Below are 14,560 nucleotides of genomic sequence, written 5' to 3'. Positions count from 1 at the left end.
CTCATGGTCGGACGGGTCTCTGGGATCCCTATACTCCGCTTGGTGCCTGTGGCCTCTCACCTGGCGTAGGTGGAGGCTTGCCCGAACCGGCCGGGCTGGGTCCCTGGCCAAGTGAGGCGAAAGCCTTGCATGGCATGCTCTCATTCACAGGGCTGGATTCGGAGGACATCCCACGTCCTCAGCCCCTGAGGCAGGAGGAGGCTGGCCCCTTGTGGAGGTCCCTGGGCTCCCAGACCCTCCTGTTGGTCTCCCTGAGTTTGCTCTGGCCGTGGGGCTGGGCCTGGAGCCGAGTCCCTCCTGGCCAGGGGGGCACAGCTCTGCGTGTGTGTGTGGGTGGAGATGGGCCTCTGGCCTCGCTCACTGGGCTGTGCCCAGTTCCCCACCCATGTGGGCAGGCAGAGGGCACTCACAGATGTCAGCGTGCATGCATCCTGAGCTGTTAGAAGCTGGGGCTCCCAGGGGCTGGGTGGGAAGGGGTTCCCCTTCTAGGTCCCTGTAGAACTGTGAGGGACCTACCTGAGCTGGCCTCGTCCCCAGGGAGGAGTCCAGCTGATGAGAATGCAAGTCAGGGAAGGGCTGCTTCGTGTCAGTCCCGTGGGATGGAGATAGGACCGCTTGGCCCAGAGCCTGGCTGCTGGGAGCGGCTGATGGAGATAAATGGTCCCTGTCCTGGGTGGGGGTCAGGACTGGGTCAGGCAGCCTTGAGTCTGATGGATGACTCAGGGCTGGGCCAGGAAGCTGGGGGAGGGGAGGGTCTGGCCCCACCCCATCACAGATGTGGAAGTTGAGGCCCTACTGGGCCTGCCACTGCCCAGGGGGCCAAGTCCCCTCCCTGGCAGGAAGTAGGCTTTACTCAGCATGTTCATCAGGTAGACCAAGACCCTCCTCATGAAGGCCCACCTCACAAAGACCTCAGGGTGAGGCCTAGGCTGCTAGAGCCTGGCCCCAGCCTCCTGAGTTCATTCATTCCCATGTCTGCCCCTGGTGTCCTTTCTGGACTGCTGTAAGCTCCTCTCTACCCAGGGAGGCCGGGCCCGCCCCTCTGTCCTGGCATTCCTTCGCCCATGTCACTGTCTCTCTGCTGCACTGACCTGCTGGCTGTTTCTCCAGGAAGACTCTGGACTGTTACTTTCACTGGTGTTTTTTGTCTTCCAATCGCAACCGTCCTGCCCCAAGTGCCCCCATGGCCAGCAACTCTTGACACACGCGTGCCCGTGCGTCACACACCTTCTCCTCCCAGATTGCCTGTCTGAAGTTGTCCCCCGCCATTGTTGATTTCCAGACAACCCCAGTTTGCTTCCTTCAGAGCCTAAACATAGCTTGTCCGTTGGTTCTTTTGTTTGTCATCTGTCTCCCCCAGGCACTGGGAGCCCAAACCCTCCCTAGGAGCCAGTGCCAGCTGATTTCCTTACCTGTCCATGAATGCTCAAGTCCCCAGGGCTACTCAGGTCAGTGTAAGGCAGGAAGTGTTCACGGACCAGTCACAAGACTGTTTCCAGAGACTTCCCCAGTGGCCCCGTGCTTAAGAATCCGCCTGCCAATGCAGGGGACACGGGTTCGATCCCTGGTCTGGGAACTAAGATTCCACATGCAATGGAGCAACTAAGCCTGTGAGCCAAATCTGCTGAGCCCACACACAACTCAATGAAGACCCTGCATGCAGCAACTAAGGCCCGACACAGCCAAATACATAAAGAAATATTTTGTAAAATATGCAAAGACTGTTGCCAGAGTAAGAGGCTGCCCACCTCAAGGGTCCCCTATAAAGGTTTAAAGATTTGCCTCCAGGCTGTCGGAATCCAGATGGCCAGGATCTCAAGGACCATGCATAACCAGAAAGTGGGTTCCCTAAGCCCTGCCTGGTCATGGCACTCTGGCTGGAGCCTGGAAAAGAGGCGCATGAAGATTGGCACCAAATCTGGGTCCCTCCGCCTCCAATGTGATGGAGATAAATGAGAGATGTCTGGAGCTGCAGAGAATGACAAGGAGGCTGGTGTAGTCTGAGTGAGGCAGTTTGGGGAGGGGGCAAGGCGGTTGGAGATGAGATGCTTGGAGAATCTATAATTCCTCCAGGACACCCACCGCCCTCTTTGGAGAGGAGGGGAGATGTGGTCTACAGGTCGCAGTGGCGGTCGGGCGGGGGATGGCTTCAGGTCCCAGCTCAGCTTTCGTCCTCAAGGTTCAGTGCGAGAGGCTTTAATGCCACCCTGGTGCTGAATCCTGGGTGGGGAACCAGCCTGGGGTCATGGAACCTCACCTAACAGTAGTGGCTCCTCTCCCCACCTAGTCCAGCTTCTTCTCTCCCCCTCTACACGTCTGGCATCCTCAGACTCTGGGGAGGGTCTTCTTGGTTACTATCTGGGAATCAGCAGGCCTGGCTGGAACGTGGCTGTGGGTGTCTCTAGTAGCCAAGTTCCTGAGAATCACCCCAGTCTCTGCTCCTTCCAACCAGCTACTACCCCAACAGCCCCCTGCGATCCTGGGGAGATGTTGTGAAAGGAGCCAGGGGAACAAGCCTCTCATTTTTTTTTAGATGGAAAGCGATCTTGTGCCTTGGAAAGAATGTGGCCCCATCTTTCCTCAGCTCCGTGAAAGTCTGGGACCACTGGATAACCTTAGGATCTCTTTGGAGGTTAAATCCATAGCACTGAAGAGAAAGGATGGAGTGGGGCTGACTATGGCTTTCACTGCTGCCACCTAGTGGCACGAAGAGGCAAGGCACCGGCTATTACAATTCCCAGAAGAAGGTGGCGGGAAGGACACTCCTTAGGGTTGGGGGCAGAAGCACAGGTGAGTAAGATATGTACACACACACCCGCCGCCCCGTCTCCCACTAGCCTCCTGGCCAGGAACTTGGGCCTTCACTTGCTTTGGATCAGAGCCTCCCCAGGTGCTGACACTAGCCCACCAGAACTTTCCAGAATGCCTTCAGAGCAGATTTCGGGTCAGAGATGGACTGTTTGGCCTTCACTGTATTAAGGGAGGACCCAGGGCCTGGATGACATCCAGGGCCACGCTTGATGGGTCTCAGTGGCAGAGAAGAGGGGACGAGTGGGAGCCAGGCAGGCAGCAGGGAGAAGTGAGGGCAGGGAGATGGGGGCAGCCAGCCCAGCCCTGCCTGTCCTTTGCTTGTTTTACTGGCCAATGGGCTGCTTCTGTCTTAGCAGGACCGGAAGTGAGTTTCTGCGGCTCTCCTCAGCACCGCGCAGTGTCCCACTTGTGTTGTGATAACGCAGCTCCCCGCTCCAGAGTGGTGGCTGAGGGCGGAGGGGAGGAGGAGGGGGGCGGGCTTGCTCAGGACCCACAGGCCTCAGCCCACTGGGCTCAGCAGAGGGTCCTCGAGAACAAATAGACTCCCCTTCCTGCTCCTCCTTGCTTCCCCAGCACTCTGCCTGCACCAAGGTTATGCCAAGGTCACCAAATCTACTGAAGGAATTACAATGTGGCAGGCAAAGTTAAAACTGGTTACCAAAAATGACCAAGGGGGAAAAAATCAAACGTGTCCCCTCAAGTGAACTTTCTTCTCCCTCTTCTCAGCCTCCAGAAGGCACGTCCCACCCTGCCATTCCGTCCTCCTACTCTCTTTCTCTCCACCCACTGCAGAACATGCTGTTTCCCCAGTAGCACCTTTCCAAAAGTCTCAATGATTTAGTCCAGAATAACCTCCAAGAAAAAATCGCTGGATGATAACCTGCAAGGGGTGGGGTGGGGTGGGGAGAATTAACTTGGTTCTGTACCTCACACCTTAAAACAAACACTAATTTCATTTGGATCAAAGCTAGAAGTACTAAAGAATGAAGAACAAATTCCTTGGAGAAAACAAAGGGATTGTTGTCCAACTTTGATTTGTTATGACCTTTTCGAAGTATAACAAAAAACAGAAAAGCCGCAAGAGAAAAAGTTGGATACATCTGGCAACATGAAAAATCAAGCATTTCCCTGTGGGGGGAAAAAGTCAAAGTTTAAAAACAAGCAGCTATGGGAAAAAAATTGCAAATTTCGCATATATATATATGAAATATATGGGTTTCCCTGGTGGCTCAGTGGTAAAGAATCCACCTGCCAATGCAGGAGACACGGGTTCCATCCTTGAGTCAGGAAGATCCCCTGGAGAAGGAAATGGCAACCCACTCCAGTATTCTTGCCTGGAGAATTCCATGGACAGAGGAACCTGGTGGGCTACAGTCCATGGGGTCATGAAAGAAGTTGGATACAACTTGGCAACTAAACAGTAAACAACAATACTAAACATATATGTATGCATATATTCCATATATATACACATATATCCCCTATAAATCTAGAAGGAAAAAATCAACAATTCCAGTAAAAAATGAGCAGAAGAGATGAACATATAGTTTATATAGTTATGCAAAAGGAAATCCGAAAGACTCACCCACTGAAACCACGCTCAACTTCCTTCCTCTGAGAGAAATGCAAATTAAGCGGGCACAGCTGTGAAAGGTCAGCGCACATTTCTGGTAAGCATGGGGGAAGGCACACACTTGTAGTCGGTGGCTTGTTAAGAGTATAAATTGTGTAACCACTGTGAAAGCCATTTGGCACTATCTATCAAAATTAAAAATGCACAGATCCTTTGGCCTAGCAGTGCCCACTTCTAGGAATTTATCCTCCAGATAAACTCAATGTGAAATTATACCCCAGGGTGGTCACTGAGTGATGTTTCCAAGAGTAATCTATTGGAAACAGCCTACCCAGAGGAGCCTGGCTGAGTCAATATGGAGCATCCTTGCCGTACGTTCTATATACCTATCAAAACGGATGAGGGTGAGGCAGTGTGATGTGTGAAAAAGGTGGAGTGTATATACAGGATGTGAACAACCCCATGTTTTTATGTTTGGGGTTTTTTTTTAGGGTTGGGATTCTTTTTTATTGAAGTGTAGTCGATTTACAATATAATGTTAGTTTCAGGTGTATAGCAAAGTGATTCATATATATATATATATACATATGTATATATTTCAGATTATTTTCCATTATAGGTTATTATAAGATATTGAATGTTGTTTCTTGAGTTATGCAGTAAGTTCTTGTGGCTTATCTCTTTTATGCATATAACCTAATGCTTTTTTTTTTTTTAAAGGAGAAAGGTAACTGGTCTGGAATCCTGCAGTGCCCTCCACACCTCTCAGCCCCCATCCCCCTGGCCCTGTCCCACAAGGCTGGGCTGCATGGGTGGCATCCATCTGCCCTCTTGGTGTTGATCTGGACAATGGGAGCCCATCAGGAACTTAGCAGGTGGGAGGGGACGTGATCTTTATTCCCATATCCCCTCCCACCCCCTCCTCCTCTTGATGTTTCTGAACAGAGAGTTGCTCACATCCCTCCCTGTTCAAAACCCTCTGTGGCTCCGCCTGCCCTCTGGTGAGAAGCCAGACCCCCACCATAGAACGTGGACCACGAGGTTCCACCATGGCTTTCGAGAGTCTCCTCTTGCCAGCTACCCATTCTCTGTACCTCCAAACCAGCACGGTTCCCTCTGCCTGCCACCTTGCTCCCTGCCCCAGGGGACAGCCTCGAAGGACCGCCTTGTCTTCCCAGGGGTGCTCTGCTCCTGCCCTGACTCCTCCCTGCAGCCTCCCTGTGATCCTGGGAGGCAGTTCGGGTAAATGGACAGAGGTGCCCAAGGCTCAGTCTGTATGCCGCAGGGCCCAGCTCTAGTTGTTCCAGACTTTGGGAAGAAAGTGGCCTGTTTGACTCTCCTCTGGGAGGCTGGATCAAAAGAGGCCAGGGAGGACCCAGGAGGCTGTGGACTCAAGGCTGAAGGGAGTCCCCTGGTAGAATAGGCTATGGGTTGGGACAGAGTAGGCATAGAACCGCATGCCATCAGTAAGAAGCCATGTTTTAAAAAATAACTCTGCTGTCAGCAATGGTGAAACAATATAATAAATATGAGAAATAAATTTCGTTACCATGTAATGAGCTGCCTTATTAATGTGTTAAACTTGTAAGAAATGCTTAAGTGTTTAATTGGCACCTAATGAGGGCTCCAATTAGGAATCATTATACATTTCTTTTAAAAAAATCCTAATTGGCAGGGGGGCATTTCAATCAATGCCACAGAGGCAGCTCCTTGGGGACCCCATCCTGAAGATGCGGCTGGTAGCTGTACCCGCAGGGACACACGTTGGTGGCAGCCACGCTGGAGCCCACGGTAAGGTCAAGGCCATCCAGGCTGGACGTGACCCAGACCCAGCAGGGACCAGGACTCAGTTTCTCCTGGGCCACCAAATCCTGCTGCTGATTAGAACTCTCTCTAAATGACGCCTTGTCAGGAGGCTTCTCTTGCTCCAGCCAGATGGGGGGACTTGGTCTTTTTAGACTTTTCCAGAGGCTGAGTGGTCACTGGGCATTGTGACCCTGGCTCTCCTCCAGTGCTCAGCACATAGAACCTCAGCATCCCTCACACAACGACATCTCATCCTGGCCCCCTTTACGAGCAGCGCCCTTATGCCTGGCAGGGCCAAGGGGAGGGGGACAGGAAATGGAACTCAGGGTGGACTCTATCCTTCCGGCTTCCAGGAGCCAGCCTTCCTTTCCTGGAAGACTAGAACAGAGCAGATCTATATTCTAGGCCAGGCCGGCAGAGAAGTGTCCTGAGCAGCCAGAACATGCTTAATTACCAAATAAATTATCAAACTAATCACTTGCATAATTGCCAGAGGGCTGGGAGGAGCTGTGGTTGGGGGGAGGGACACCAGGGGCAAGGCCCAGCCAGGAGCAGGGTGGGATGTGACCCTGGCCCAGGCAGGGGGCACAAGAGGGCAGAGGCCAGACCCTGGCTGCAGTCTGAGCAGATGACTTTCGGACAATGGGAGGCACCAGGGTGAGGGTCTTGGAAACCCAACTAGGGGGTTCCAGAGTTCAGGGGAAGCCTTGCAGGCCTGTGAGTGAAGGTTAGAGGGGCCCTGGGGATAGTGGCAGGTGGGGCGCGGCTGGGAGCCTGGCTGGGATGGCTGGGAGGTCCAGGAAAATGTAGCTGAGGGAGGGTCTGGGCCCAGCTACATGAGTTACACCTCTTCCAAGCCAGACTGCCTGTGGTGCTCCATCAGCAGGAATCATTTTGCAGAGCTATGTGTTTCCTGCTCTCGGCCTCATTGGGGATGATGACAGTGTGTGTCCTCCTGGGCTACACAGCCTGGCTGCTGCAGCAAACGCCCCACCTCATGTGTTCACTCTTGAGGATGCAGGAGCTAACAAAGGAGGGGGACTTTCCGTGATGTACCCAGGAACCCACCGAGAGCCCAGCCCAGAGTGGGACCCAAACAGGAGGGAGGCAGGGATGGACCCGACCCATTCAGAGCGTGGCCTCCAACTCCCACAGATCTGGGTGCAAATCCTTTGTGACCTAAGACAAGTCACTCAGCCTTCCTGAAACTCAGCTACAGGTGGGACAGATAAATGATCTCCTAAGAACTCCATGAAGGGAATTCCCTGGCCGCCCAGTGGTTCAGAGTCCACGCTGTCACTGCTGAGGGCGCAAGTTCGGAACTCAGTGGGCAGAAGCCTCCATAATGGAGGGAAGGGAGCAATGGTGGCTTTTCTGCACAAGACCCTGGTGGACACTGAAAGGAGCTAAAATCTGAGGTACAGACGGGATAGGAATTTGCAGTAGAGGCCAAGGGTAGGCACAAGTGGCCGTGAGAAAGTTCCAGGAAGGAGTGACCTGCAAATATTGTGAGCTTGGGTGAGGCCCACCACAGAGGCCCCCAGCCTCACCCTGCTCGACCTCCAGCAGCTGACCTGTTGGGGACAGGAGAAGGGGATGTTCTTCCCTCCCTATGGACGCTGCAGAAATGGCAACCCACTCCAGTATTCCTGGCTGGAAAATTCCAAGGACAGAGGAGACTGGCGGGTCACAGTCCATGGGTTCGCAGAGAGTCAGACACGACTGAGAACCCATGCATACGCCTGGAAGCTGCCCGGTGAAGTCGGGGGGCCCAGTCTCTGCGCCACCTTCAGTGCTTGGCACAGACCCCTCCTGTCTCCAAGTGCCCACAACGACTGCTCCCTTGAATGGCGAGCCCTTGGGGTTCAGTCTTTATTCCCTGCTGGGAGAAGCTGTCTAGACACCAGGGCGGGGCCCACAGCTTCCAAAAGCGGTGGGGACCATCCATAGTAAGAGTACAAATAACTGCATACATTTCTTGAAGACTCCACATGTACTTTTTCTGTGTTAACTCATTTAATTCTCATGAGTCAAGAAACCACTTATCAATCCTGCATTCAATGAATAGCCCTGAGCACCTAGGAGGTACCAGGCTCCATTCGGGAGGCTCAGGACACAGCTGGGAGTAGACATTCTCCCTGACCCAGACCCAGTCCAGGCCTGCTCCTGGCAGGGAGAAAGCAGACAGCTTCGGTGCACCAGCCACCCAGACTCCCAGACTCCTGCAAAGAGGGCCTTCAAGCGGAGCGTCAGGGAGAGCGCTCCCTAAACTGGCCCCACAAACCAGGCCCCTAATCTGGGCCTGCAGCGCCACCTGCTGGTCACATTTGGAAGGGCTCCAAACAGTCCTCTCACCTTCCCCAGCCACGGGAGAGACTGGTCCACTCACCCAGAGGTTTGGGCAGGTCGCCACCATTGTCACCTGGTGCCCAAACCCAGCACAATGACAGCCTTGCCTTGGTGTTCGCTTTGGCAACGCATATAGCAAAACTGATATACTTGCTGGAATATATCCTCTCAGGACAGAGATTAGCTTGGCCCCTCTGTGAAGATGACACCAAAATTCGTGAAGCATTCCATATACATATATATATATATATATGTATATACACACACACACATATATATACACACATATACACACACATATATATACACACACATATATATACACACATATATATACACATATATACACACACATATATACACACACACATATATACACACACACATATATACACACATATATATACACACATATATATACACATATATATACATGCCAGGAGCCAGTGTGAGGAATCCCGCCCGTGACAAGGTCATGAGGAAGGAAGCTGACATACGCAAGGCGTGCTCAGACTTCAGGGACCCCTCTGGAAATTCCTAAGCATGTACCCCAACAAAAATCTGCCGGCTTTTGTGCTCTGCTTTTCCACTCTTCTGACATTTTCTGGAAAAAGTCAATTCAGGGCTTTAGTCTTCTGCATTTGAAAGAGTGTTTCAATCCAAAAAAAAAACCCTCTGATGGCTTTCTAGCCTGCCTGCAGGACTCGTACAGCTGCGCGTGTGATTGTTTGAGGCCTCCTGACCGCAGGAGGCACAGGAAGCTTAAAACATCCTAGGAATGTAGGGGCTTCCGAAGAGTCAAAATCTTTAGAATAGGACTGATTAAAAGTTTCATTTGTTGAGTCAATGCTTGCTGCCAAATTTTCATATCCTTTATTTTTATATATAGTTGGTATACAGAAAAACAAGTAGTAGACCTGGTATTAGCAACATTAGATCTTTGAGTTAAGTACCTTCTTTGTTATATCCCACTGCACCTTTGTTCTATAGAGATGTAACTTTAATGCTTTAAGGAGATGTAGATTAAAGAAAAACGCTTCAGGGGAAACAAAATTAACATTCATTAAGGAAGAGAGCCAAAAAGTGTTAACAAGCCTCTTGGCCAGAAGATAATGTAAATCACCTGAGACCTTTTGTATACAAAATGATGTATAGAAAGAGTCTGGGCTGCGAACGCTACATAATTTTGTGTTACCCATTGATCTCCGTGTTTTATCAAAAGTATAAAAGGCCTTCTGAACAATAAAGGATGGGGACCAGCTTCTCGGGCCAGCTTCTCGGACCAGTTTCTCGAACTAGTCTCTCAGCCTGGTTTCTTGGGACTCTGGCTCCCCCCGTGTCTTTCTCTCTCTTTCTTCTTCTCTCCCTTTCCCTCTCTCTGCTCTTTAACTTCAGGCTGAATCTCCACCTGGGGCGCGGAGGCTCGCCAGGTTTACCTAATTGCCCTGGCTGTTAAGACTCGCACGAAAGGGAGCTTAAGGCGAGGCACCCTTAGATATTCAAGCGGGCGCCGGTGGCCCAACGTAGATGGTGCAAATTCCTTGTCTGGAAATTTATTGGCCTTCCATGTAAACCAAGCTATTCAGCCCTCTTCCTCCACTTAATCTTCTTACTACGCTACAGTTTCTTAATCTAATCTTATATCAATAAATAAACAAGTCTTTCCACGCGAACGCCGTCCACCCTTCGAATTCCCTGGATCCACCGGGGCTGGACCCTGGCATATACACACACATATATATATATACACACACACATATATATATATATACACACACATATATATATATACACACACACTTTTTTTTTGCAAGGAAGAGAGACACAGGCATAGAGAATAAATGGATGGACACCAAGGGGAGAAGAGGAAGACGATGAATTTGGGGAGATTGGGATAGATATATACACACTATTGATACTATGTGTAAAATAGATAATTAATAAGAACCTACTGGATAGCTCAGGGAACCCTACTCAGTGCTCTGCGGTGACCTAAATGGGAAGGAAATCCAAACAAGAGGAGATATATGTATGTGCTATGCTGTGCCAAGTCACTTCAGTCGCGTCTGACTCTTTGTAACCCTATGGACTGTAGCCCACCAGGCTCCTCTGTCCGGGGGATTCTCCAAGCAAGAATACTGGAGTGGGTTGCCCTGCCCTTCTCCAGGGAATCTTCCCGACCCAGGCATTGAACCTGTGTCTCTTACGTCTCCTGCATTGGCAGACAGGATCTTTATCACTAGCGCCAGTTGGGAAGCCAATATATATACATATGTATAGTTATTTACTTTGCTGTGCAGCAGAAATGTAACATTGTAAAGCAACTGCACACCAATTAAAACTTTAAGAAAGCCGCGCCTTGTCCGTAGTCAGGAGTGATGCCTCCTCCTCTGAATTCCCATCACCTCACCTACTTCTCTTGTCACTTCCCAGAGAGGGGTGAGTAGTTGCCGTCAGCCTCACTGTCCTGGCTGTCACCCTGGGTGGCACTCTTAGGAGGCCAGCTCCCTGTGGGTGCCCCTCAGCCCTAGCGTCCAGCAGAGGGCCTGGGGTGCAGGAGCTGGGGACGCTTGAAGAGAACAAACGAGTGCTGAGAGGAAGGGGCAGCTCTGTTTACAGAGAACATTCTTGCTTTCTTTAGCAGGGGAGGTCTTGGGTGTGAGCTCTGGGGGTAACCCACCTGGTCCTGCTGCTGCCGACTTCTCCTGCTGCTGCGTGCCTCAGTTTCCCCACGTGTGATATGAGGGCATGCCGGGTCTCCATGCTCTGGGGCTGCTGAGAGGTTAAATGGGCTCTGGTATTGTCCGCAAGTTTACAGGAGGTTCACACACAGGCCCTGCCACCCGAAGGGATTTAAGGCAGGAATCCTGACCCCCTCCCCGCTTCATCCGAGGCTTCAGAGTGTCTGTCACCTTACTGAACTGTTATCGAGTTGCTGTTAAATCCCTTAAGTCCCTCATAATCTGCTGTTCTTAGCCTCCTTCAGGGTAAAGAGCATCTCTGCGAGCTCCGCCAGGGAGGGGCCCACACTCCCTTGGCCTCCAGCCTGCGGGCCTGGGAGCGGGGCTGGGGAAGGGGTTCAATGTCTGTCCCCTGGGCCCTGACCAAGAGGGGTCTGCATAGTAGGTTGAAGCACCAAGGGGGGCGTGCGCTCACTTTAGTTGGTGCAAGTGTAGTATCAGCGCCCGAGTGAATGGCTTCTGACATTTTGAACCCTAGGTTCCCACTCATCTCTCCCTACTCCTAGTCCTGCCAGATGAGCCCCTAGGTCAGGACCCGCGGAGTGAAGGTTGCTCTCCATGGAGGAGGAAGAGGCAGGGGAGGGGTCCGAGGATGGAGCGAGCCAGAGTAGGAAAGCCACCTGCAGTGCTCAAGAGGTGCCAGCAGATGGCAGCACAGGACCTCATTTGAGGCTGGAAGGCAGCTCGTGTGCCCAAGTGAGCAATGCCCACTGGGTGCCCCTTCAGGCTGCAGCACCCTCCTGCTTCTCGGTCTTGCCTGCAACTCCTTTTTCAAGAAGTGTAGAGGGAGGGCCAGTCCTCTGGCTCTCAGCCTGATGGCCCCAGTCTCTGGGGGCTGGTCTCTCCCCTTGTAAGATGAGTGCCGGGATACCTCCCAGAAGGGCACTGGGAATAAACTGAGATTGTGCTGGGATCAAACCAATCAATGGTGACAGTTGCTGGGACCCGATTCTGGCCCTTGAGGTGGCCCAAGTCCCATTGCCAAGGCCCTTTCTGGCCGTGGTCCTATGAATGGCAGTGGAGAACCCTGATTTGGCCCTCCCTCCGTGAGCTTGTCCACATACCCGGCACGTGGTAGGAGTCCAATAAACCACACTTTATTTTATTTTATTTGCTGTTTGCTATAGATTTTTTTAAAGCTTTTTATTTTGACTGGGGTCTCTGACATGGGTCACATTCCCTGGTCCGGGGGCTGGGAAAGGAACCCCCCTTCCCAGACAGCCCTCAGCCCCAGCAACCCACTGTGTTCCATCCCCCACCCCCTTGGGGCCTGGGAAAGAGGAGACCCCTTCACTCCTTGTCTCCCATCCCGCATGCTTGCAGCCCACCCTCTAGCTCCTGGAAGTACTGGGGAGGGGTCTCCCCCCAACCATGGGCACAGGCACCTGATCTCCCACTTGTAGAATCAAAGTGCCCAGGGGACAAGTGGGCGGCGGGGCCCACTGCCAAGGGCAGACTCAGGCCCAGGCGGGATGGCCTCCGGCACCATCCCCCGCCAGGGGGTCGTTGTGTTCCCCTCCCACTCCACTCCCTGCACGTGTGACGCACACACTTCTCACTCACCTCTCAGCATCTTTGGCCTTTCAGGAGAGTCCTCTGTATGACCATGGGTGCCCGTGGCTAGAGCTGCCCCCTGTCCTGAGCCCTCAGAGGCCAGGACAGTGGCTCCTGGGGTTCCTTCAGATACTCAGCCGAGGCCCTTCACCCCAAGGCTTCTGTGGGGTGCAGCCGGACAGGACAGGGTGGCAATATGTGCTGCCAGCGTCTGAACACCCCCAGGCACACTGGACCCTCCTCCTGCCCTCTTTTTCATGTAGATGTGGATGTAAAGATACAGACATAGAGTGTGTGTGTGGATACGCATCAAACACACACACACACACACACACTCATCCTTTCTTCCTGTTTGACATCTGTTCCCTCCCATCTCAGCCGGCACTGCAGAGACTACCCTGGTGCTGCCCTCCCCCAACCCCCAAAGGGTGGAGCTCAGTGATGTTTCTGGAAGGAATCCATTGCAAGGTCAGACTGCTCTACAGGAGTTTCTGGGCTCACCCCCACAACTTTCCTCTATATTCTGAAGGCGTCCCTGGCATCTGCCAGCAGCCCAGGCAACAGGATTACTTATCCACTTTGACTCAAAGCTGACACTTCACTTGATTAAACAAGATGGCCTCCTCTGCAGGCATCGGTCCACGTCCACCCTGGGACCACCCAGTGCGAACTGCTGTGGCTTCTGCCTGAAGCCCTGGTCACTGCCCGAGGGGAGGCTTCACATACTACGTGCATGCAAGGGTAGGGGGCCAGGGAGCAGCTCCCAGGCCCCTTTGTAACAGTCACCACAGGAGCAAGAACGGCAGACCTGTGACACTGTCACACCATCTGCCTGGTGAGGGTGGTGAGGAGAGTCCCGGTCAACCCGTTAGGCCATGGGCACAAGGACACGTCACCAGGAGCCTTTTATCCCAATGTTTATTGATCCCATGTTCTGTGGAAGGCCTGGGAACTCTGAGGGGAATTTGGTTTTTCTCCAGGACTGAGAAAGAGCTAGAAATCAGAAGGTGGGTGGAAGGGAAGAGGGGGTGACTGTGAGGGGACGAAAGAGAAGGAAGTGGCTCCTGTCACCCCCAGAAAGCAGCCCTGTGTCCGTCACCTCGCCAGACCCACCGGCCAGGACTGGGGCCTGGGGCAGGCAGGGGGAGAGAATGGTGGCGGGTTCCTCCTGGAGCCCGCATCCTGGCCCCTGGGCCCCGGGGCCCACTTTACTCCACAGGCACGATTTTAGGGTCCCTCAGACCTTGGTCTTCTGCGGCTCTCACCTTCTTGGGCTGAGGGGCTATCCAGCTAGATGGAGGTGCATAGCCCACGCACCCCAAACCCTCACCCTCGGGAATCCTCTGCCAGTCTGCTGAGGGAAGAAGACCCCTCCACAAGACCAGGGTCGTCACCAACAGGGCCGGCTGTCTGACTCCAGTGTGGGAGGCCCATGGGGTGCTTGGGGGCCCCATTGTCACCCAGGGCCCTGTCCAGGAGTCCCTGTCTCCAGCTCAGCCCTCCACCCTGGGACTGGGGTTCACCCTTCCTGTTTCTACTTATGCCAGCCTGCAGGCTCCGTTCTTTAGTGGAGGGTCTGGACGTCACTTAAAGTCCTGGTTTGAGATTGTTCCATGCTAAAGCCGTGCAGTCCTGAGAAAACAAGGGTATTTGGTCACCCCAGTGACCAAACCCTCCAAACCCTTCTGAGCCCTGCAGGTGGGTTCCCACCCACCCACCCACCACT

Source organism: Capra hircus, chromosome 22, assembly GCF_001704415.2.
Source record: "Capra hircus breed San Clemente chromosome 22, ASM170441v1, whole genome shotgun sequence".
NCBI lineage: Eukaryota > Metazoa > Chordata > Mammalia > Artiodactyla > Bovidae > Capra > Capra hircus.
This window is presented reverse-complemented; position numbering follows the sequence as displayed.